Here is a 19,057-nt window from a genome sequence, read left to right on the forward strand (position 1 = left end):
TACCTTGGTGCAACATGTAGGTTTACGTTCACTGTTGTTTATCTAGTTCCCGCCACCTCCCTATCTCCATTTTTATATTTTATAACGCCTATATAATTTATTAATTTCAAAATTCTCTTTCTATTCCTTGCTTAAACCCACTCCCATGTTTGGCCCCTATGTAATGAACAGCACGTCAAATCTGTTTACCATAATAAGCTTCAGGGTTACACCAGCTATAGGTACATCACAACTTAGACTAGTTGTGGTGTAAATGGGCACTAAGTCACAATTTACAGTGACTACACATTACTTTATGGAAAGGGTTGGGGAGTAACGAAATACATGTAACGGGATTACGTATTTAAAATACAAAATATAAGTAACTGTATTCCACTACAGTTACAATTTAAATCATTGGTAATTAGAATATAGTTACATTCAAAAAGTATTTTGATAACTGAAGAGATTACTTTGCATTTTACTGTCATTTATTTCATTTAATATTAAGTCCTTTCAGATGGAAAACATTTATACATATAAATGATGCGATCCAAAGTGCATTTGAACAGCAGTGAAACACTTTCTTATGATGTGTTACATTCATACGAGCAGACAGAGAAGTGAGTTTGAAGTAAGTTTGGTGCAGAAGAAATAGAAATAAACCTTGTGTAAATTGTCAGCTTTATGCTAAGCTAAAATGCTATTTCTAGACATTTTACCTTTGATATTAGGGCAAAAATCATATTCTTGATAATAATTTCTGTATTGTTTTCCTGTAAAAATATCTAAAAATCCTTAAAACAAGATCAATTTAATTTATCTTGTTTTAGAAACAACACTGCATAAGATATTTAGGTTTTTCAGAGAATGTATTTTTAACATGAGTATTTTGTGTTATTGTACTGGCAGAGTTTTTATAGTCAAAACAAGTGAAAAAATCTACCAGTGCTGAAGAAATAATCCAAAGTATTTAGAATACATTACTGCCCTTGAGTAATCTAATGAAATACGTTACAAATTACATTTTACAGCATGTATTCTGTAATCTGTAGTGGAATACATTTCAAAAGTAACCCTCCCAATCCTGTTTACAGAGAGCTTACGACCTACTAGTTAAGTCTTGCCTTAAGAACAGGTTGTGTAACCAAAATAAGCACTGACTTAGTTACAAACTAACTAGTAGTTTCTAAGCCCATAGGGTGAACTTTACGTCCCAACTTACGTGAGACCTTACGCACAGCTGGTGTAACCCTACCCAGGACTACAGCTGCAATCAAAATTAATCAACCCCCCTGACGTTCTGGTGATGTGAATTAAAACACATCAACTAAAATCTCAGTTAACAGTCAAAGTAAGTTTTTAATACACATTTGAGTGATTTTGAGAACAAAGAGTTCAGTTTACCCAAATTTTAAAATAAAAAATAACTCATTCTCTCCACAAATGTCATGTCAAAAAATTCAACCCCCAAAGTCAATCATTTGTGGAGCATCCTTTATCCTTAATAACAGCAAATAAATGTTTCAGGTAAGTGTTCTCAGGCTTCGGACACCTCTCTATTAGAATTTTTACACATTTCTCATGAGCAAAAGCTTCCAGCTCATTGACATTCTTTGGTTTCTTTGCTGCCACTGCTTCCTTGAAATCCCAACAAAGGTTTGCAATGGGATTTTAATGATGGACTAAAAGGGCCATTTAAGGACATTCCACAACCTATCCCTGAACCAGATTATGGAATACTTGGATGTATCCTTGGTGTTATTGTCTTGCTGGAAAGTCCAGTGATCACCGAGCTTCAATTTACACACTGAAGGCATCACATTTTTCATGCCAAAATGGCCTGATACCTGAAAGAATCCATGGTGTCAGTCACATAGTCAGGATAGCCATTTCCTGCTGGTGCAAAACACCCCCATAACAGGACGGACCCATCTCCATGCTTGACTGTGGGGATGGTGTTGTTCTTGTCATCACCTTGTCATCTTACTCCAGACGTACTGCTGACCCATTTTCAGTTTAGTGTCATACGTCCATAAAAACTTCTTCCAGGACTACACAGGTCTTTCCTAATTACTTCTTGAATATTCAGTCAGCTGGAGTCAACATTTCCCTTGGTGAAGTTTTGCTTTCTTCCACACCCAATAAGGTTGCTGTTGTACCATATTTAAATAAATGTATGAATGGTGCTGCCAACTTTGTCTATTGGAAATTGAAGTGCCTTGGAAATGTACTTTTAGCCATGACCTTTTTTGTGTAATGAAATAATCTCCTCTATTAGCTTTTGAGACAGCTTAATTTTAATTGCATTAAAAAGTTTAAATGCTAAACTTAAATTTTAAAACTTAAATAAGTGCCATTGCAGATTGATGACTTAATTTTGTTTTAAAACAATTACTTGTGTAGCCTTACATATTTAAGAAACAGCTACATGCAGTAGGGGTTGAATAATTATGACATGGCTGTATTTTTTAAAAATCCTGCTATTTAGAAATATTAGGTTATATATTCACACTATGATTTTGAATGTGTCACTCAACTGATATAGATGTAAAGTTTAAAAATTCTGGGTCATCAGAAAAGCTTACCTTTGTAAATCCTTACTTTTTTGGGGGGGTTGAATAATTTCGATTGCAACTGTATATAAATGAGTTAACTTGTGAACTTATGGTGTGTGTGCGTAATACGCATATTAAAATAGAAAACCCCTAGTTAGTCTTGAAGCTTATTTAGATAATTAGATTTGATGTGTTGTTTATAACAAAAGGGCTCAACAGGACTGGGATTATGCTCTAATATACGCCAAAATGTTTGATATAGGGATGATTGTGGCTACAGCATTTCATAATTTAAAAGCATGTTTAAAAGCACAAACTCAATAATAATAAGCTTGTAGATTGTTAGGCCTGGAGCCCTATACTGTTCTCTCAGCATCATGAAGGATCATCAAAGATTTACTTACAGCATAATATTCAAATACGTTCAGATAATTTTTAGCATTGTATAATAAAGATGATATTTTATATTTGACTCAGTTAAACAATATTTTCCTCCTTGGTTGCGGGATAAAAATGAACCCTCAACTTTCGGTACAGGATCAGTTCTAAGATTAATAAGAGCAGAAGAACTCATAATATAAATAGTCTGCATTTATACTCTTATAAATTACATTGTGAAATTCATAAATATTGCTTCTATAGACTTGAAAATTTTGCATTCTGAGCATTGTTTATCAGGAAAATTCATTTAAACGTGCTATATTCATTTATATTTTCATTTATTAACTTATATATATAGACATTTAAAATTATATATAATCATTTGAAAGATTTTGACATTAAAATTAAGCTATAACCTACAGTAAATAAAAGAAAATGCAGTAAAACACAGAGCATGAAGTGGATCAGCACTAGTGTCTGCAAAGTGTCATGTGAACGAAAACGTGAGCCTCACAAGCGGGAAATAAAGATGCTACGTTATTAAAGACATCCATCAAGCGTTGTCTGCTTACACCTGGATACTTTACCAGACAGGATTGTACTTGCTTCTGCAACACAATATGATTCACTTACCAACTATTTCTCCACCTTGAAACAATGCTGTTTCTTTTAGATTGCACGCAAAACAAGAAGAAGAAAAAAATTCAAAGAGGAAGCACAAATTTGTAGATGCAGAAAATGCCACATGCCCAAGGTTTTTCATTTATTTTTATTGCATATTTATAAAAATTAAACATTATTAAGTCAACAAAAGAGGAGAATCAAATTGATACATTATTGTCAGGATCACATAAGTAATTCTTTGAATACTGATTGTAATGTGCACCTGAAAGAACACATTTAACATCATTTAAAAAAAGGAACATTTGTTCAGCAGTTTATTCAACCCGATCTCATGAAAAGCCGTACATAATTTACGAGTTGGCTATTTTGTATGGTCTCACATGATGTTGTTCGTATAAACTCGTACGACTTCTTAACCTGCAAATTCCCGGATGCCTAATGAAGAAGCGAGTTCCGCGCAGGAGGCATTAAGTACATGCTTATTAATATTATGCCTTTACTCAAACCCTAGCTTATCTAAACTTAACCAATCAGTATAGCGTGTAAACATGATAGGAAGCTGTTGTGTGTGACAGAACCAAATAATTGTTGCGTATTAGATGGAAATGATGTCCAGCGACGTCACTGGCTGTAGTGAAAGTCGTAGGGATTCAAACAAGTGCAGTGGCACGATATCATAGGAATTAGCCAAATTTAGAAAAGTCGTACAAATCCTGACGATTTCGCAGTGAGAGTGTGTTGCTTTATTCATTTATGATAAGCACCTGCAGATTTTCCATAAGCACAGGTGACTTATAGTTCACCCAAAATGTGGATTTTTTAAAAAAGATATTTATATACTGTATGAAATATATTTTTATTTAAGTCTTTTTTTTATAACAGCAGAATATGAGTCAAATGGACAATCTTTTTGTACTTTTTTTTGTTGTTGTCCTTTTTGGAGCTAAATAGTATTAGTTACTAGGAGTGTATTTGGGGATGTTTAGTAATTCAGATATTAGTAAGAATATTATTATTATTATTATTATTATTATTATTATTATTATTATTATTATTATATTTTGATTTTAATTCACCCGCTGTCCTTCAAAAAATACATTTGTAGAACACTAGCTTTGTTAAAAAATGGGACACTGCCAAAACATGCATAACTGGAGGTGTGTAAAAATGAATAAATAAAAATAAATAAATAAATAAATAAATACAATTAGAAAACTATTTTCTTTAATGGAAAACAATATTTTTGCTTTGGACTACACAACACATTCTTCCAGTTTTGTTTTACATCATTTGTTTGCTTTCAATAGCTACCTATGCAAAATCAGTGGTAAGAGTTGTTTTGAAAGCGCAATTTCAGATGAGCAACTGGTTGGAATTAGCTCTCATATGCTCATATTGTACAAGAACAGATAAACTTAATCTGACATTTGAAAAAGTTGGTCCCTTAATATTAAGGTACTGTACATGTTAGAGAGTATGCTCATTTAAATGTAATTAAGTTGAAATAATTGTATAAATGTATGTATACGTTTGTATTTGTATTGCACTGTTGTTGTTCCTTCAGTATGGAATTAGGTAAACCTTGGCATAAGTGACAGCTGCATTGTTAAACTAAAAATACCAAAAAATACCTTTCATATAATAGACAGATTAGTATGAGGGATCATCCACATTTATAAAGATCTCACTTTATAAATACAAACCTTGCCAGAGCTTGTCAAATCCTTTTCAAAATGAATGAATTTTTGAGTCTTTAGATTATTTAAATCTGAAATATGTGTTGTCGGAAACAAGTTTATTTTTTATCTTTGTTGTATTTGTATATGTTCTGTTGTGTATAATGAATAAGGGCTAAGGAATATTTTAAATTTGGGCCTAAATGTAGGTTTTCATCCTTTAACTTGGTACCATATAACAATTCAGTCTGGGTTTAAAAGTGACAACAAAGGATTTGGAGCATTATTCAGTGCTAATATGTTATCTTTGTATGAATCACTTTATGACACTTTTTGTTGTAAAGTGTCATTTGTGTGTAGTGTAATTCCATTTTATTGGAAAATAGTAACCACATCTAGCTATGGTGACACCATTTACCTTAATAAAATCAACAGTTTAGTAGTCTCCTTATTTGTTAATAGTAAAATACAAGTCTAGTTATGTAAATGGTATCAGGAAATTGTTTCGAAATTTCCAAAGCCTTGGAGCATTGTCAAATAATTTTGTTATGGGAACACGGTGCCACCCACGGGCTGGTTGGATCACTTTAAAGAAGGCTAGCATACAGGAAGGTGTTGCTCAAGATGTCTTTGTCAAATGAAAATTGAAATATAAAAAATGTGTTCCCTTATGACTCAGTACACTTGACATTGCATGCTAACGCTTATGGGGAGTTGTCCTTCCACACAACCTAGTTTAAACCTCTCTACAATAACAGCAATATTCTAATATTAACTATGGTGTTTGAGCCTGGCCCTTTTAGATGCGAAGCTGTCTGCTATAAAACAGGTGCACAAACACTATTCCTCAGAGTTTTCTTCTCGTCTAGAAGCCCTCTACTGCTTCGCCGTTGACTACACGAGTGTGTGTACTGTATATATAAAAGAGTTGCTTACGTATTCGCGTCTTTTTAAAGATGTCGTTACGTAAGTGTTCCTTGTGCGAGAGATACATCCCACTGTCAGACCAGCATGAGAGCTGCATTCTCCATCTGGGCCATGCCCACGCAGAGTCAGCTCTCATGGAGACAGACTGCCCTCACTGCGAGGACATGATTCTCAAGACGCTGCGCTCGTGAATCGCCCTCGTTCTGAGGGATGATTCAGCCTCCCGCGACCTCCCACCCACCTCTTCTGTGATATCCGAGGGGTCACACGAGGAGGCACGGCAGGGCCGCGAGGTCAAGCTGGATGAATTTGAGGTGGTCCTCGTGCTGGCACACGCCCCACGAGACCCTCAATCTCCATGTAACGCATCTATGCCGATATATTATGTGTGTGATGGGCTCTGACCCTCGTCTCGTTTGGCAGTTCTGATGCTGGGGATGTTGACTATGTCATGTCTCTTGCTGCATCAGGTGAGTGGTCAGTGGATGATGCTACCTCCCCTCCCCCGAGTGAGGGTGAGGAGCGTGTACGCGCACTGACAAAGAGATGCTTCGTGTCCTTTCAGGGGCGGTCAAAGAGCTCAATATCGAGTGGTCTCCTCCAGAGGAACCTACACAATCTCACCTTGATGAATGGTTCCTGCAGTCCAGATGCTGCAAGCAGCTGCGTCTTGTAGATCTGCCCCGTTCTTCCCTGAAGTTCATAACGAACTGTGAAAATCCTGGCACGCGCCCTATTCAGATCGCCCATGCAGCGATTACATCCTCTCTAATGTGGATCACGGGGAAGAAAACGTTTATGCAGCACTCGCAGGAGATGCTCACACTTTTCCAATAAAGGGCATCCCCACTTCAAAGCCCACATATTTTGCACAACCGCTTCCCAATGGTGAGCGGCGCATTATATCTTGTAATGAATTACAAAGATTACAGCGCTCGTTGCACATGCACGAGATACTCACACTTTTTCAATAAGGGGCTTTCCCACTTCAAAGCCTCACATTACGCGCAACCACTTCCCAGTGGTGAGCGGTGCATTATATCATGTTATGAACATACCAAATTGCCCTCTGTCCTGTTACGCTGATGTGTGGCGAGCTCTTACTGGCATTCTGACTGGGTGCTAAAAAAACAGTCGAACATTTCGGTGGTGTTCTGTCTTCCACGGTTCCGTCCGAAGACGCTCCAGTGTTATGAGCTGAAATACACAATCTTCTCGCAAAGAACGCGATGAGATTTCATATGAATTAATAAGCCTGCTGTCCCGCTGCACGAATGCGTGGCAAGTCATCACGGACATGTCAGAGCTGGTGTTTACAACGATTTAACACAATCTGTGGTCTGACCACACGATATGCCGGTGTTGCATGCCCAGACTGCAGATTTACAGCTGTTCTGGAGAAGGATGGCAGGCTTCAGCCCACTCTAGTTCTGAGACGCTTGAATCGCGCGCTCGCGACGTGGCCATTCAAAATGTTAACTCAGAAACAGATCTTATTGCACATCTGTCCTTGGGACTGATTTGCATCAATAGATCTGAAGGACACGTACTTCATGTATCAATTGCACTGCGTTACAGGCGGCTTTTTAGATTTGTGTTCGAGGGAACTGCATATCAATTTAAAGTCCTTCATTTCAGCCTGTCTCTGGCTCCCCGCATGTTCACGAAATGTATCGATGTGGCGCACGCCCCATTGAAAATGAACGGTGTGTGTGTTTTGAATTACCTCAGCAATTGGTTATTACTAGCCAATCAGAGGAACTACTGATACTTGATACGAGCACAGATACTTGCTGCTTTGCCATATGAAAAATCTGGTCTAATGTCAACTGGCGAAAAGCACACTTTTCCCCAACTTGTAAATCTCCTTTATAGAAGTTCATGCGTGCGCACCTCATAATGAGCACATACCGACCATTCTTCGTGTCTGTTTCAATTCAAACTGAAAAAACATTACCACTGAAGTCATTTTATTTTCATGTGCATCGTGGTAACTCGCCACTGTCAGGATGCTCTAGCACCATGGACAGCGCCAGCCTCCTACTAACAGGGTATTATGCTGGGTCAAGTTTTCAGAAAGAAAGTGCTGAGCACAAATGCATAAAAAACAGGTTGGGGCATGGTGTGTAATGGACGCCCGACTTTCGACACCTGGCATCAGGCTGTTGTACTTTACCAGAAAGTCACAAGCACTTTCATTATAAATAAAAACCGACTGGGTTCATGAAGGGGTTGATTCATACTGTATGACTATAGTTCATATATTCATTCTGAGTGCTCCCCTCCTGGCCCAACATGAGGGTCAATCACTTGCAGCATACTCATGTCGGTCGCTGTCCCGTGGGACTGCGGTGTCATGTTTCCTCTCTGGAAGGTTATGTTGTGTAGTGTGGCGTGATGGGATTCTGTTCCTCATATGCATTAGCACGCAATGTCAAGTGTACTGTGTTGTAAGGGAACATCTCGGTTATGTACGTAACCTCAGTTCCCTGAGATGAAGGGAACAAGACATTGCGAACGCTGGCCACCCTACAAGACTCAGAGTTCTTCTGAGGTGTGTGCGATGCACTCCTTGTCCCACAGTCAGAAAATTCTGAGGAATGGTGTGCACTTGCTTTTATAGCGGACAGCTTTGCGCCTAAAATGGTGGGCTCAAACACCATAGCCAATATTAGAATATTGGTGTTATTGTAGAGAGGTTTCAACTAGGTCGTGTGGAAGGACAATGTCTCATTCCCTTCGTCTCAGAGAACCGAGGTTACGTACGTAACCGAGACGTATTATGGCCCAAACTGCTGAGGAAAGGGACTGTTATGCTGTGCAGTGTAACTTACACAGGAAATCATACTTTTTAAATCATCCATTGCTCAACATATCAGAATATTATTCTTAAAACCTGTTGTCATCTTAGAGAAAATGTATTCAACCTTTGTCTATAGAATTTTAAGAATGTAGGCAATGTATCAGGCAGTGGTCAACGTATCAACCCTTGTTTACTGTAACTTTTGCAAAACCTGACATTCCGAAATTCACACATAATCAAAATGGGGTTCAGCAGTGCCAATGAAGACATCTGTCTATAAAGGACAAATTTCTTCTATTAATAGGTTTATATATATATATATATATATATATATATATATATATATATATATAATATATATATATATATATACATTATATACCTACACACACAAACATTTAGATATTTATATCAGAAAACAGACACTTTATTTGTATTTTATAAAGATAAGAAATACCCTTTATTACAACAGCTGAAGGTCCCTTTACAGTCAAAATCTGTACCGCAATTAATAATTCCCAGCCAGATGTTTATACACTTTCTCTTTTCTCGTTCTCCCCTTTCTCTACATTTTTGCATTTTCACTTCTAGCTTTTGTTCTACTCAAGCTTAGTCTTGAAACTAGACGTTGAAGTTCTGTGAAAATTGTTGAATCTTGTTTGAAATTTCTTGTGATGTTTCTTATTGTGAAATTCCTTATTACAGACCCCAATGTTAAGGACTAACCACTTCCGTCACTAATCATTTTAACTGCATCTTTTTTTACAATGAAAGTGAATGGAGACTGAGGCTGTCAGTTCCTAACATTCTGCCTAAAATCTCCTTTCGTGTTCCATTAAAGAAAGAAAGTTATATTGGTTTGGAAACAACATGAAGGTGAGTAAGTGACGATGGAATTTTCATTTTTGGATAAACTAACATTTTAAGTGTAATATCTAACTGCCACGTGGCTCTAGCATGCTTGGGCACACCTTATAACAATATAACAATTGTTATTCTGAACATTGTTATATTGTAATTCTGTATATTGTCATATTGTTATTCTGTACATTGTTATTCTGTTGAGTGTACTTATACTTATTGTATTTACATGTGTGACTGCAGTGTCTGGACCACACACACATAAGCTTTTCACACATCATTTCACCTGTGTAATGTTTATGCACTTGTGTCAATAAAAAGTGAGTTGAGTTGAGTTGAGTTATGCAGTCGCACTATAGCGTATTACTTTACTGGCCTTTGTATCATAATGTGTCTGGCTTCATGTTTCTGTTGCTCATTAACAAAATTTTGGAATTCAATGAAGTGTTGGAATGTTACAGTAAAACATTATTTTCATGATCCCTGTCTACTTGTAGACGCTGCATACTATACTGGCATAGGAGAAAGTATTTTAACATAAAAAAATCACAAACATTTGATTAAATTTAACTGGTAGAAAATTAATGTTTGGAAGCAACTCAAGAATTGCCTTTAAGTGCACTAAGTTTTAGATCATAACAGATCGTATAACTGTTTATACAGCTGCAATATTATAGCCTACAGTTTGAGTTGCTATTGAACCCATTAGGCAAATTAAGCAATTCAATTTAAATTTTGAACAAGAAACAATTTTTTAGGTTTAACTATTGAAAAACATTAGGCCATGTCACTGGTAGTAGCTTTGTCGTTTCAACACTGAATTTGTTGAAAACTGTTATGAGACATCATGAATTTTGGTTGGCTACTAAGAGAAGGGAACTGTAACAGAGTGACTGGGTTGTCTTCACTGTTTGTGCTTTATGGGATAGTGTTTAGTGACACATACTAATACACTTCTGCTGCTTGTCTAATGTACCATTTTCAAGAATCAGTGGCACCACAGGCAAAATTATACTATGGAGTTATTCTACTGTACATTGGTAAACATTTTACTCTTAAGGGGGCATTCATACAGGATCTATTTTTCCATCCATCTGCATTAGATTTCTTGTTTATGTAAACATGCAGTAGACTTACTGTAAGTTTTTTACCGTTGCAATGCATCTCGCTGTTTTTTGAGTGTCTGTACCAAGTTCTCAAGAAATCAAGAACTTCACAAAATCAAAAGGGCATCTTGAGACACCTGCATTCTAATCCACTCTGCATTAAGTCTAGCTGTTTTTGAATGCAAGAAAATGTCCTCTGTGCACAGCCCCAAAAGGAACAGTTTCGCTTCTTATTGCACGATCTCTCACTGAGGAGTGTAGCACATTTTGGCCTATAATTAATTTTATTATACAGAGTCTATTTGAAAGAGACTTAACTATTTTTAAAAATTGATGTTTACTGTACATTTGGACTATGAAGGTGATTATTTGTCATTTGGAAAGTTATTTTGATCGAGTATATGCATCAGAGAAGAAGAGAAGAGAAATTCCAAAGACCTTTCTTGTCATTCTTATCTGACTAGAAATAGAAAGAAAATGGAGAAATGGGGCATTGGAACCTTACTGTTGTTCAAGTCAAGAAGGAAAGATCTCCCCCACCCATTATGGACGGCGATTCACAAAACACATGCCCATCCACAAACACAGTTTTCTCAACTGTATCTTTTTGTAGTTTACAATTCAGCACACACAGTTTAGAGTGTAGTCAACATGAATGCAGAGTGACATCACTGCATTTTATATAGCCATGCTGATATTTGTCTTATATTTGACATATAATTTAATTTCTGTTTAATTTCACATTTTCCCTTGCATTAAAAAAGTGAAATCCAGTTAATGTACTATGACTATATGATGTTAATACTTAAATCTGGACAAGGAAGCTTCCATCTGCTGCACATGAGAAGAACTCAGTGGATGAATTACCCCACCCATATCTCTTTCAAATTCCACCAGCTCGAATTGCCTGCCAAACAGACACGAGAGTGAAAGAAATGCATATAACTCTGTCAACCAAATCTGTGACAATCCTGCCCAGACAAGAAAAACAAAGTGGTGCTCAACAAAGGAGAAACTAAAACAAAATGGGATTCCTGTTAACTCTGCAATGAGAATGGCTTGTTGCCATAATACTGTTTTTTTTTTTTTTTTTTTGGCTTCAATAAAAGATCACCATGTTTCATTATGCAATATATGCAGGAAATCATGATCACTCACATTAAAATGAAGACTCCAGTCATATCAGTAACTTTATAAAAGCTGTTTTATTCTACATGGAGAGGGTCCGCACATGGTGGCTGCCATTTCAGAATCACATGACCAGCCAAATATTACTCGCTTAATCTCAGTAATCGTCCTGTTATTTGACACTTTCACTCATTGATTTAAGTATTCATGGCTGACTGTGAATATTACATTTCTACAATGGCATCTGAAACTGAAAACTATTGATTTTAAATGATGCTGCATCCAAGCCGCAAGATGTCAATGTAAGTCCAAGATGACAAAAAGACAAAAGTTACTGAGTGCACCTTTAAATGCATGGGAATTTCACCAAACACTCTAACAAATTGATGTATAACATGTAAGAAAAATGGATCTACAAAATGACCAGATAGTGTAAAAATTTCAAAATATTTTCAAGACAATTAGAAAATAATACAATAAAAAATATTTTGACATATTTTGATGTTTTGTTATTCATATATCAAAGAGATAATGCAACAAATCAGGACAACTAGAACAGAATTCCTTACTTTCACACTGACATTTCATTAGACACAACTGGCTGTCAAAAACATATTGTGCTACACCTAACACATAAGCTAAACATAAGTTACACATACGTATTTTCTCAGGCAGTTATTGAGTCTAAATTGATGCACAACTTTCATAATTTCAGAACTACACCAGAATAACAATAGTCATATCACACTGTTCATGTGTTACATTTGCTATAGTTTACCATGTTGTTTCTTCATCAAACAGCAATGTACAATGTAAATCAAGTCAATCACTGAAACAACAGTGCCACCTTGAGTAAGAAATAACATGTATCATGTGTATTTCTAAACGCAAATGGAATAATGATAATTCACCATAGTTGATCATTCATTATTGCACAGAAAATCAAAGTGATATAGTATTTATTTGTATGAATATAGTACTAATTTGTTGTAAACAAAGAAATAGATATCCTGTGATAGTAAACATATAGATATGAAATAATAATAAAAAAATATAATTTATGGAAGTGCAAACGCAAAAAAAAAAACAAACAAAAAAAAAAAAACATGACAACCTTATAATCTAATGGTACTTAAATATATATATACAGTTGTGCTAAAAAAAATTGCATACCATGGCAGAAATTGTGAAATTTTGGTCTTTTATTTAAGGATAGTGATCATATGAAGCCATTTATTATCACATATTTGTTTGGCTCCTTTTTAAATCATAATGATAACAGAAATCACCCAAATGGCCCTGATCAAAAGTTTACATACCCTTGAATGTTTGGCCTTGTTACAGACACACAAGGTGACACACACAGGTTTAAATGGCAATTAAAAGTTAATTTCCCACACCTGTGGCTTTTTAAATTGCAATTAGTGCCTGTGTATAAATAGTCAATGAGTTTATTAGCTCTCACGTGGATGCACTGAGCAGGCTAGATACTGAGCCATGGGGAGCAGAAATGAACTGTCAAAAGACCTGCGTAACAAGGTAATGGAAATTTATAAAGATGGAAAAGGATATAAAAAGATATCCAAAGTCTTGAAAATGCCAGTCAGTACTGTTCAATCACTTATTAAGAAGTGGAAAATTTGGGGATCTCTTGATACCAAGCCAAGGTCAGGTAGACCAAGAAAGATTTCAGCCACAACTTCTAGAAGAGTTGTTCAGGATACAAATAAAACCCACAGGTAATTTCAGGAGAAATACAGGCTGCTCTGGAAAAAGACGGTGTGGTTGTTTCAAGGAGCACAATACGACGATATTTGAACAAAAATGAGCTGCATGGTCGAGCTGCCAGAAAGGAGCTGCACCAATGCTACAAAAAAGCCCGGTTACAATATGCCCGACAACACCTTGACACGCCTCACAGCTTCTGGCACACTGTAATTTGGAGTGACGAGACCAAAATAGAGCTTTATAGTCACAAACATAAGTGCTATGTTTGGAGAGGGGTCAACAAGCCTATAGTGAAAAGAATACCATCCGCACTGTGAAGCATGGTGGTGGCTCACTGATGTTTTGGGGATGTGTGAGCTCTAAAGGCACGGGGAATCTTGTGAAAATTGATGGCAAGATGAATGAAGCATGTTATCAAAAAATACTGGCAGACAATTTGCATTCATCTGCATGAAAGCTGCGCATGGGACGCTCTTGGACTTTCCAGCACGACAATAACCCTAAGCACAAGGCCAAGTTGACCCTCCAGTGGTTACAGCAGAAAAAGGTGAAGGTTCTGGAGTGGCCATCACAGTCTCCTGACCTTAATATCATCAAACCACCTTGGGGTGATCTCAAACGTGTGGTTCATGCAAGACGACCAAAGAATTGCATGACCTGGAGGCATTTTGCAAAGACAAATGGGCAGCTATACCACCTACAAGAATTTGGGGCCTCATAGACAACTATTACAAAAGACTGCACGCTATCATTGATGCTAAAGGGGGCAATACACAGTATTAAGAACTAAGGGTATGCAGACTTTTGAACAGGGGTCATTTCATTTTTTTCTTTGTTGCCATGTTTTGTTTTATGAGTGTGCCATGATTGTGCCATGTCACCATGGGCCTTGTTGACCCCTCTCCAAACAAAGATCTATTTTGGTCTCGTCACTCCAAATTACAGTGTGCCAGAAGCTGTGAGGCGTGTCAAGGGGTTGGCAGGCATATTGTAACCGGGCTTTTTTGTGGCATTGGCGCAGTAAAGGCTTCTTTCTGGCAACTCGACCATGCAGCTCATTTTGTTCAAGTATTGTCGTATTGTGCTCCTTGAAACAACCACACTGTCTTTTTCCAGAGCAGCCTGTATTTCTCCTGAGGTTACCTGTGGGTTTTTCTTTGTATCCCGAACAATTCTTCTGGCAGTTGTGGCTGAAATATTTCTTGGTCTACCTGACCTTGGCTTGGTATCAAGAGATCCCCAAATTTTCCACTTCTTAATAAGTGATTGAACAGTACTGACTGGCATTTTCAAGGCTTTGGATATATTGTTATATACTTTTCCATCTTTATAAAGTTCCATTACCTTGTTACACAGGTCTTTTGACAGTTCTTTTCTGCTCCCCATGGCTCAGTATCTAGCCTGCTCAGTGCATCCACGTGAGAGCTAACAAACTCATTGACTATTTATACACAGGCACTAATTGCAATTTAAAAAGCCACAGGTGTGGGAAATTAAACTTTAATTGCCATTTAAACCTGTGTGTGTGTCACCTTGTGTGTCTGTAACAAGGCCAAACATTCAAGGGTATGTAAACTTTTGATCAGGGCTATTTGGGTGATTTCTCTTACCATTATGATTTAAAAAGGAGCCAAACAACTATGTGATAATAAATGGCTTCACATGATCACTATCCTTAAATAAAAGACAGTTTTGTTTTTTGCATGATCAGTCATATTTTCAAAATCAAAGGCAGAATTTCACAATTTCTGCCAGGGTATGCAAACTTTTGAGCACAACTGTGTATATGTATGTATGTGTATATATATATATATATATATATATATATATATATATATATATATATATATATATATACTTTTTCCCTCACAATTTTGGAATTTTGGCTTTTTTTACATTTTATATTACACTATTTATAAGAGATAGATTGAGGAACACTAAAGAGTTGTGGGCACTAATCCAAAAAATGGATTAGGTACAGGCAGTGGAATGAGGTCCCGGGTCACTAAAGACCCGAGGTATGCGTTTAAGGGTTAAAGGAATTAATTACAGGTTGTTGGTTGCTTTTACCTACAATTTATTTGACCTTATCAATCTTAAATTGTAATGTTTTATATTTTTATTTCAATTTAATGAACTTTTTGGAAACTTTTTTATATTAAGTTGATTTGTACAGGCATTAAAGGAATAGTTCACCCAAAAATACAAATTCTCTCATCATTTATTCACCCTTATGCCATCCCAGATGTGTATGAATTTCTTTCTTCAGCAGAACACAAATGAAGATTTTTAGAAGAATATCTCAGCTCTGTAGGTCCATACAATGCAAGCGAATGAATGCTCCAAAAATCACATAAGTCAGCATAAAAGTAATCAATATGACTCCAGTGGTTAAATCCATATCTTCAGAAGTGATCTGATAGGTGTGGGTGAGAAACAGATCAATATTTAAGTCTATTTTTACTATAAATTATCCTCCCTGCTCAGTCAATGTCAACTTTAACTTTCACATTCTTCTTCTTGTATTTTTGGTGATACACATTCATTGTGCATATGCCCCCTACTGGGAAGGGAGAACAACTTCTAGCAAAAATGGACTTAAATATTGAACTGTTCCCTTCTGAAGATATAGATTTAACCACTGGAGTCTTATGGATTACTTTTTGCTGCTTTTATGTGCTTTTTGGAGTGTCAACATTTTGGCACCCATTCACTTGCATTGTGAGGAGCTACAGAGCTGAAAAATTCTTCTAAGAATCTTAATTTGTGTTCTGCAGAAGAAAGAAAGTCATCCACACCTGGGATGGCATGAGGGTGAGTAAATGATGAGAGAATTTAAATTTTTGGGTGAACTATTTCTATAAGGTAATCTTAATAATTGCTTATTTAGAAATGGTCTAGATAATAACAACAACAGAACTGTGTAGAAAAGCAACAAACAAATAAGCCTCAAACAAATTAAAACAATAGAAAAACTATAAACAAAACTATTTGTTTAATCAATACTTTTATTGCTAAACAATTAGGTTAATGATTAAATGATAATATGTTACTTTTTCAGTTCAGATTCTGTGGTTGATCTACCATGTGTACTGTTCTTCTGCTGACAGTTAAGGCAAATTCTATAATATCCTTCCACCGGTGAATAAAATGATTCTGATTTATTTTACCATTGAAATCATCAGCACTGTAAGCTTCAGGAAACATGTTTTTTTTTTTTTTTTTTTTATCCATCAGGAACAGCACTTTAAAGTTTATTTCTGTTTATTCAGCAAAATTATTCTCATAACCTTGTTATTGAAAAAGACAGATTCAACCTGAGTGAAACCCTGTCCACTTAATCATTCTTGCATAATGTACTATTTCTTGCTGTAGATTGCTAAATGTACGCTCAGTCAGTAACCCTGCAAGTAGGCATGAGCTGTGTGACAGGTTCGCCTTGTCGCCACAGCGACCAAGAGATGGCGCTTTCGCCTTATAAACAGTGTAGTCTCTCAATTAACCTACTTTTTCTCCAGGGGGACTGTCAGTATAAGTATATTGTATTGAGCTTTGAGTAAAAGCATTACTGCAGTAAATTAAAGTTTAGCAATCATTGGCAGTAAATAAAAGCATTGGAATTTACTTTCTAAATAAATATAATTCTGAACATTTTCATATCAATATATTTGACATTGCCTACGTAGATTAACAATGTGTAATTCCAACATTTTAATACAAAAACAGATGAAAAGACTGCATTTTCTGGATTAATGTCTATACGGAAGTGCTTCTTCCACTACAAAGAAATAATGCAGATTGTTCTATGTCTTTGATACATATTTCAAAGTAATTGATACTTACAGCTCAATCTCTTTGTTGATCAGTATCTACATGTCATCAGAATACTGGATAATAATTTTTTTTTTTTTTTTTTTAGGTGAGTATGCAGAGCTAATTTAAACCACACATCTCACATTTTAGACGTGGAAAATAAGACTACAGTGTACAAAAAAATAAAAACAAAATAATAATAATCGTGGGTTTGTAACACAAAAGGCGCCGCACCAGCTTCAGCAGAATGATGTCACCTGAACTCTAGGGAATGTCCCTGCGCATGCGCAAGAGGGAGAAGCGCGTGTAAAAAAAGTTACGCGTACATCGACCAAAATATGCAAAACTGGTGCCAAATTCTGGGATTGAAAGAAGGCATATTCTGAAAGTAATATGGGATTTGTATTACATACACATGTCTCACGTTATTATTAACGCTCGTAAAACAGCTAAAGAATATTCTATACAGTCAGCCAGTAGACTCGTCGCCGGAGTTGCCCTGTATACGAGTTAAAATCATTCAAGCTAAATAAAGAACAGGTGTGTAAGACAAGTCCACACACTGCCAGAAGATGGTGCTCTGTCAGTGTGAACAGCGCCAGACCTATGCGTATGCGTGTGCGTGTGTGTTTGGAAGAAGGCTTGGATGGTGGTGGTACAGATAAAGGGAGCATCACCGCGCGCGCTGCCTCTGTTGCCTCCGCGCGAGCTGCAGTGATTCGCTCTCTCAGCGCGTGCAGTCCTTTCACTCGTCCTCAGCCGATGCTTGTTCCTCACCGAGACAACATTTAGAGAACACTTCAATTCCCTACACTCAGCAGGGCATGAGCGCTGTTTCCTTGTCCAGCTAAATTTCGGATTTAAAGCGGGGAGAGGAGAGCGTTGTTCCCTGGACAACGTTTGGTGAGTGCACAATTTCATTAAACTGCACTCTTTATCTCTACATCAGTATGTGTTTTGGTGTAACACTATTTTAGGGTACCTCTCAGTGTCTGGGAAATGGCTTTCATTTTGGATTAGATGGAGGAAAGTATGTGAATTCGAAAAAAACCTGCCTCAGTATGCTGAATAAAGAAAAAAAGATCAAACGCTGTGTATCTCTAGATCAGTTTAGCACAATAGATTTTGGCAACGCATCTCATTTGAAGAGACTGACCCAAATTTGAAAGGGAAGGTGAAAAAATATATTAAAATGGAATACAGTTTCCCCCATTAAACACCTGAAGTAAAGCTTATCTGTCACATTCCAGGTAAATGTTCATCAGATATATCCCTCAATGAATAGTTGACATTTTAGAAAGGTACTCACTTTTAACCTCAACAAGACTGTATGAAGTCCATATACTGTAAATAAGAATGTGGAATTAAATCAAAGTGGCTTTATGCTCTTTTCTACTTTATTTAAACTAACCCTACACAGTTTCTGCTGAACAGACAAAAATCGTATAAAATGCCAAGAGGTCTGTACATACC

General features: G+C 36.5%; 1 protein-coding gene across 1 annotated transcript in view; it reads left to right on the forward strand.

The window, feature by feature from the left end:
• Positions 1 to 18,332: 18,332 nt before the first annotated feature.
• Positions 18,333 to 19,057, forward strand: part of ctnnd2a (catenin (cadherin-associated protein), delta 2a) — a 474,718-nt gene continuing 473,993 nt past the window's right edge. The window contains exon 1 of the mRNA XM_051682873.1: positions 18,333 to 18,487. The gene's annotated coding sequence lies outside the window, so the exon portion shown is untranslated. The remainder of the gene's footprint in view (positions 18,488 to 19,057) is intronic.

This window comes from Myxocyprinus asiaticus, chromosome 41 (genome assembly GCF_019703515.2).
Source record: "Myxocyprinus asiaticus isolate MX2 ecotype Aquarium Trade chromosome 41, UBuf_Myxa_2, whole genome shotgun sequence".
NCBI lineage: Eukaryota > Metazoa > Chordata > Actinopteri > Cypriniformes > Catostomidae > Myxocyprinus > Myxocyprinus asiaticus.